The sequence below is a fragment of the Durio zibethinus genome, chromosome 15, assembly GCF_047325235.1.
Source record: "Durio zibethinus cultivar Kanyao isolate XHJ-2024 chromosome 15, ASM4732523v1, whole genome shotgun sequence".
NCBI classification, from domain to species: Eukaryota; Viridiplantae; Streptophyta; class Magnoliopsida; order Malvales; family Malvaceae; genus Durio; species Durio zibethinus.
This window is the reverse complement of record NC_143176.1, coordinates 6,117,368-6,124,928: the sequence shown is the minus strand read 5'-3', so window position 1 is coordinate 6,124,928 and position 7,561 is coordinate 6,117,368. Positions and strand designations below refer to the sequence as shown.

Sequence of the window (7,561 nt, the reverse complement as noted above, 5' to 3'; positions counted from 1 at the left end):
AAAAATATATTCATAGCAAAGATAAAGATTTGCATGGTTTTGAATTTTTGAAAAAAAAAAATTGAATGTACAACTTTTTAATATATAATTTTTTTGATCCCTCAGACAAACAAGGCCTTTGAGAGAAAATCTGAAACCTCTCAGATACAGTGATCTTCTCTTTCCGCTCTCTTTTAAATATTTTAGCTGAAAACTTGGCTAGGCTCATGGGTTTGTTCTCTTGACTTCCAATACCTGCGAGATTTTGGGCATCTTTATCTAAACTTTGTTGCTTCTTCTTGTATTTTTTCTCTAATTTTCCTCTTGTTATCCTTAATTTTTTTTTATTTCAAATTCCTTGTTTCTTGATTTCAAAGATTTCCTCTCTCTGTAAATCTCTTTTCATCAGTTTTTTCTTCTTGAAAAAAATTGAAACACACCAAAAAAAGTGCACATATAAATAGTGACATGCTTGAATATCAGGGTAGGGATTGCTAACATCATGTTTCTGCCAAGTTTATAAGATTTGGGTGTTTCTCTAGAGCCTTATATTCTTGGGCTTTTCTTCCAACTTTTTTCTTGTGAAAACTTTTGTGTTTACCATTTATATGAAAGCTAGCTAGTGAAAACGATGGCTCAAGAGGATCAAACCCAAAGGTGTAGCAATAGTAATACTAGCAGTGGTGGAGGAATTGGAAGTAATATTGGTAGATCTTCCAAGAAGCAAAGGCCTAAAAAGTCTCACAAAGAGGACTTGGTGTGGCACAGCTTGAGAAGACAAATAGAAGAACGACAGAAGAAAGAAGCAGCTGTAGCTGCTGCTACTCCTGCAATTTTGCCTTTCCCATCGTCTATTATTTCACCACCAACCAATCATCATAAATCATCATATCTTTCTTTGCCAATCCCAAATTTCCATCCTTCAAATCAATCTTGTTCTTCTTCTGCTTCTTCAATTCAGTTCCCCGCTGATCTTTCACTGCCAAATTCATTCTTTAGAACACCTTTATCTGTTCAAAACGTTGATATTGTCAATACAGTAAACACTGTTCCATTGACCTGCAGTGGTTCTCCAGGGTGGCATCCTGGTGCAGCAGTACTTTCAGGGAATGGCAGTGTTAATAATGGTCATAAATTTTGGAGTTCTTGTGAGTATAACATTGAAAAAAAGTGTTCTGGGTTGGATCCTGGTTTGGTTTTCAGGACAAATTTGAGTTTGCCTTATGAATCTGAACCCATTTGGCCTTTGCCTAGTTTGATGCAAAGGGCACAACCATTTCAACAACCTTCTTCTTCAATGGTAAGAAAATTGATTTTGTGTTGTAATAGTTGGAATCTTTAATTTATTTTTTGGAAAATATTTTCATTTCTGGTATTGTTGATCGATGAAGAATTAGGTGAATTAATGGAATTCTATTTTTATGAAGGTGAATTTGTCATCAAGAACTTCATCAATATCTGTACTGAATTTTCAGATGGAGCCCTCTCCAAACCAAAGCTATTATGGAAATTGCACACCTTTATTGCCTGAAGAGGAGAAGGTATGTGCTCAAACTGCCTTCAATCTTCAATCATGCATAACTTGTGAAATTAATGAGATTTATGGTCTGAATTTTACACCATTTTGCCTTTTTTTTTTCCTCTTTTTTAATTATACAGGCTTCTAAACATCACCTTTCATAGTGGGAAAATTGTCTGCTGAATTAACCTAAAACAAGCCTAGATTTATACAAGAGTTTTATTTTATAAAGAATTAGGTTTCCTTTCTTTTTCATCTTTTCTAGAAGTCTTAGGAATGCAGCTTCTTTCTCTTTTAGAACTTGATATCATGTAGTAGTAACATGGTTGCTTTTTTAGTGTGTGAATTTGATTACAATAAATTGTAGGTGGTTGGCTTGAAGATATCATATCCCTTCTCTCTAGACAATGCTCCAGAGCTGCCTATTCACAACAAATATCCTCCCATTGTTCATTCCATCAATGGACAAGTTGAAGCAGCTTCAAGTGGCAATGGTAGAGCATTCGATTTCAAACCTGGCACCCTGAATTTTAGGTTTGATTTTAATTTTCATCTTTCAAATGTAATGAATATTAAGGTTTAAAATTCAAATCCCGACTTCTCTTTGTACCTTCTCATATGTATTTAAAAAAAATCGTAATTGATACTAAGTTTTTCCCTATTTATGTTTTCTTTGTATCATTTTAAGGGAAGGACCTTCATGTTCAACATCAAATTCGGATTCAAAGTCCAAGAAGAGCATCAAACAAAGTGGGTACTTTGATGGAGATTTTCTCACAGTAGCCCCTCCAACAACTACTTCAATGTGTTCAAGCTCAAAATTCAAGCACCCTCCATCCAATTTAATCTATTACAATTATGAAATGCCCAACCTCGAGTCATTAGCTTGTCAAGTGAGCTTAAACAACAAATTACACCATCTCCATTCCATTAATTTTATGCTTTTGTATGATCATTTGTTCTTCAGTTGCTCATATATAATTTTGTTATGTGTCAAAGGCAAGCTTTGAAGATTCAATTATCCTGCAAGGAGCTATCGGATTAAATTAGTACTATCGTAGCTTACTGTAGCTTCTTGCCACTAGCAATGGTGCAAATTGATAGAGCAACTGGAATAATCATGGCCAATTGTAAAGGTAATGAAGTAGGAGGACATGTTGATCTCAATTTGAAGCTATAAAATACTTAAAAAGAGATATCAAATCTCTTGTGCCCATTTTTTTATATCTTTAAAATCCCCCTATATGATTGAGCATGAAAACAAACAAAAAAAAAATTCAAATCTTAGTCTGAGTTATTGAATCATTAGTTCAAAAGTCATGTACTCTCAACAAAAATTGAATTTCCCATTTCTTGTAGTATTCCTTATCAGCATGCTTGTAATGATCATTTTATATATAAATTATAGATTTTTTCATCATAAACAGTTTTACATATACACGTCATATGTCCATGTAATTGTAAATAAAAAAAAGTATTACATTGACATGTATAGTTAACATGAATATTTGCAAACATCTAAATTCGTTTCTTTTGAGATATAAAACATCATTAATTATTAACAATATAATCATTATTTTATATAATTATGTAAACTAAATTGCATAAATATAAAAATTTATTTTTGATTTATAAAAAAATAGTCCACTAAAATTATACATGATCGAAGATATTTTAATATCAACTTTACAACACAAAAATGTCAACCAAGGTTTTATATCACTAATAAGAGAATAAAAATCTAAAAAACATGTCAACCTAAATCTTGGCCAAGTTGCATATGTCAGTTTTGGTGTTGGTGTGCTAGTTGCTAGATATTTTGCTTATGGGCTTTTGAAGGAATTTTTTTTTTTTTTTTCATTTTCTTGGTTTGGGCAGACGTGGTGAATGGGTCAGGTAGAGGCAGGCATTGGTAACAAACTTTTGCATGTGGGATTTGTGGGGATCTGAATATGCTTTGTCCTGTCTGTATAAGATGAGTCCCCCAAATCAGACCTTTCACTATGTAAGTTGCAGATGGTTACGTCCAGAAGGGTCCACAGTGGATTATAGAGGAAAAGAAGAGTAATATTGCTGAAAACGTAAAAATCAATTTCGAAGGATTAAGGCAGACTTTGAATTGGACTCAATTTTAGGGTCTATTTAAGCGGGTCATGAAATTAATTTTGGTCACGTTAAAAATAGTAATAGAAATAACATTAGTTGCAGTAAAATTAAAATTAATGGTAGAAATATATGTTTGGATATAAACACAATAATAATGGTAAGTTGAATTATAATAAAAGAAAAAAAATCATTAAAGACATTAATTTAAAATGTATAAATTATTTAATATTTATAAAATTAATAAATTATTAAAAATTATTAAATTATTTTTATATTAAATAATAATTTTTTAATAACTAATTAAAAATTAAGAAAAATAATATTAATATATCAAATAATATTGTTCTTTATTTTTTTTATTATTTTAAGTAGATACTTGTTAATTAATAAAATAATCTCCAAAAATTTTTATATAATATTAAAATTTATTTATTAATTAATTTCTTATATAATAATTTATTATTTATTAGTTTATTATAGTAAAATTTATTTATTATATTAAATTAAATAATAATAAAATTATTTCATAATTTTAAATAAAAAATAAAAATAAAAATAAAAAAGAAGGAACCTTCTATTCACAAAAGTCTTCCAATCTTTACAAGCTTACATGCTTAAATAAAAAAAAATATTTAATGAATTAGGATCAGTGACCCTTTTAAGCTTCTCGTGGGTCAAGGGTAAAAGAGAAAAAAACCAACATCAGTTAGTTACTGGTAGGTTTCCTCTTTGGTGGTTCACTGGGCCTTGATACAGTGAGAATGTAGTTACCGCCCTGAAATAATAACATCCAAATGGATGACCTGTTCAATTGGTTTCCATTTGAGGGTTAAATTTTTTCGCACTGGAAGTACAATGAAATCTAAATTGGCTCTTAGCATATATCCCACATCAATGATCCTTGGGTGTGAATGAAAAAAAAATTGGGTTGGCCATATACTCAAGTAATTTTAGGACGAAAAGTTAATCAGCGATTAGCAAAACTATTTTAATTCTAATGTGTCGATATAAATACAAATTAAAAGTTAGTTAATTATTTTTTACATTGTTATATTTTTTAATATAAAGCAATCAGTAATTTGAAAATAATAAAAGTGAACTGTAGATTTTAAATGTAAATTTGTTTTCTTAAAAAATTTATTTTTTAAACATTGTATGAGTCAATTGAATTAAATATCAAATTAAATATTATTATTTTTTTGTAAACTAACATGTTTAAATATGAAAGTAGACTTTACAATTAAACTACTAGTAAATTTAATTTTTTTAATATCACTTCAATTAGCAAATTATATTTAATTTGAGTATTATAATACTTAGACGTAGTTTGATTGCAAATTTAATTGATTTTTTTTATATCCTATATTTGTATGATATACCTATAATTTTGTGCTAATTACTTATAAGAAGTCAAGTTGAACTAAAACTCAATCTATCTTAAAGTAAATTTCTTTTTTTTAACTTCAAGTTGAACTCAAATTTCATATCACAAACACTTTGACTCAATTATTGTAGACACCCATTTCTGTTCGGGGTACAATAAAATTTTCAATTGGGATCGCTTTAGGGAGTGTTGAGCCTCGGAGGGGGTTGTGTTTGGGCTTCTTATATTTCATTTGGGCTTTGAGCTCGGTAATTGTTGAGTAAATACAGGCTTTGGTCCAACAATTACTATTATTATTATTATTATTATTATTATTACTACTACTACTACTACTACTACTACTACTACTACTACTACTATTATTATTTTTACTTTTAATTTTCTTTTCTTTCTTTTTGCCATAATAAAGAAAATCAGGGAATGAAACATAAAGGAAAATCAAATAAGTTTTTTGGAATCAGGATCCATTTGCGTAAAGTCAGGAACCCACTTGATGGAACTAAGGCTCAAATCAATCGCCCAAATCAAGCAGAATGAATCCCAATATTCAAGCCTAGATTAAATCAGTTTAAACCTTAAAATTGCTACTGGAATATGCTATAAATTGAGTGCAAAAATCATATAGAAGCAAGGAGAGTTTCTGGAAAAATCTAAAAAATTCTAAAAAAATTTAGGTTTTTGTTTGAAGGTTTGAATTTTTCGATTAAATTTTTCAGTGAGGTTTGAAGTTTCTGGCTAAATTCCGACCAATTTGCCAAAAATCGGTGATCAAACCCAGTTTTTGATGGCCTTATCTAGGGTTTTTAGAAAGAGATGAGAGAGAAAGGGAAGTTAGAGAGAGAGGGCTAAAGGTTTCTGAAGAAAAACTGAAAAGCTTGGCTTTTATACTAACACCAGACGATGCCATTTCATTCAACATAACCCACATCCCAACCTGCGTGGATTTGTGTGTGACCCGTTTTTGGATTCGACCTAATAGTAGGTTTTTTTTTTTTCATTTTATTTTCCATTTACATTTTTATTTATTTTATTTTTTTTGTAGATTTTCTTATTTATTTCATTTTACTTGTTTTATCTTTTTTTTTAGATTTTTTAATTTATTAAGTATTCTACTTATTTTTAAATTAAAATGATTCAAATACTTTCATAAATTTCATATTTTAAAAAAATATATAAAAAAATGCATAACAAAAAATGTTTCTAAAAATGAATTTATGAATCCTACCAAACTAGTGGAGGTTTCTTCATGAATTTAAATTTTTGATGAATTCTACCAAACTATTAAAGAATTTCATAAATTGATTGTACAAAAAATTATTATTAAAATATTTTGTATTTTTCTCCTACCAAACTATTAGAGGATTTACATTTTAAATCTTACCAAATTATTGGAGATTTAATATATTTTTTTTAAAAAACAAATTTATAAAGAAATCTCATCAAACTATTGGAAGATCCGCATCAAAAGAAATCTTACCAAACTATTAAAAGATTTTAATGATTATTTCTTTAACTAAAATTTGAATGAATCCGATGACAGAGTCTTTTCAAAGTCGAACACTAGTCTCCATGAATACTTTTGAGGTGAGAGAATTATCTTAAATTGCTACTAAACTATTGGAGTAATTTTAAAATTAATTTTCAATATTAAATATTTTGGGTAAATCATAAATATGGTTAAGGCTTGGATAATTTGAAATCAAACTGATAACATCTTTTGGATGGGTGCTGTGAGGGTGCTATAACCTTCCTCACGTATAACTATACTCTTGAATTTGAAATCTAGTTTTGTGGACTAAAATCAATTACCCAACTTGATCTGACAATATATTTATATTGTCTAAAACATTTCATATATTACTATCGTGTTTTACACAAAATTTGGGTATTACATTTCATATCAACATGAAAAATATTTTTTTTACTTTTTATTAAACCCATATATGAATTTTATTAAAATTTTAATCCATGTTACTTTCGTATCTTTTTTTATTATTATTTTCATATCATATCACTATATCATGTTTTAAATTGACAAATCTATTTAACACCTTAAAAGATTTGGGTTGTAATACCTTCAGTTGTTATAAGGAATATTATTCACAATAAATTATCAAAAATCACAATTTCATATTAGATTATTTAATTTAATAATAAATATATATAATATGACGGGACAAACAGACAAAACGTTTGACTAACCATTCGTGAATATGTTTGAATTATATTTGTTTATTAAGCTTAACAAACAATCATAAACAATATTTTAAGGTTTTTTTTAATTAAACGAACATATTACAAATATAACAAAATTTTTTCATATTCGGTTTGTTTATGAAAAGTAATATAATGTTCTACGAACAGTTTGTGAATATGCTTGATTTTTGTTCAAGTATTAAACTTAATAAACGATTATGAAACATATTTCATGGTTTAGTAATTATACTACTAGAAATATATTTATTACCAATGAAATTTTTTCGACCAATTTTTTTGTCAATATTTACCGATAGAATATTGACGGGTTACCAATGAAATTGAAAAATAAAACTATCAATTTGTTATTGACAAAA

General features: G+C 28.2%; 1 pseudogene; it reads left to right on the top strand.

Moving 5' to 3' along the window:
• Positions 1-610: 610 nt before the first annotated feature.
• LOC149514593 (uncharacterized) lies at positions 611-2,678 on the top strand (annotated as a pseudogene).
• The last annotated feature ends 4,883 nt before the right edge of the window (positions 2,679-7,561 follow it).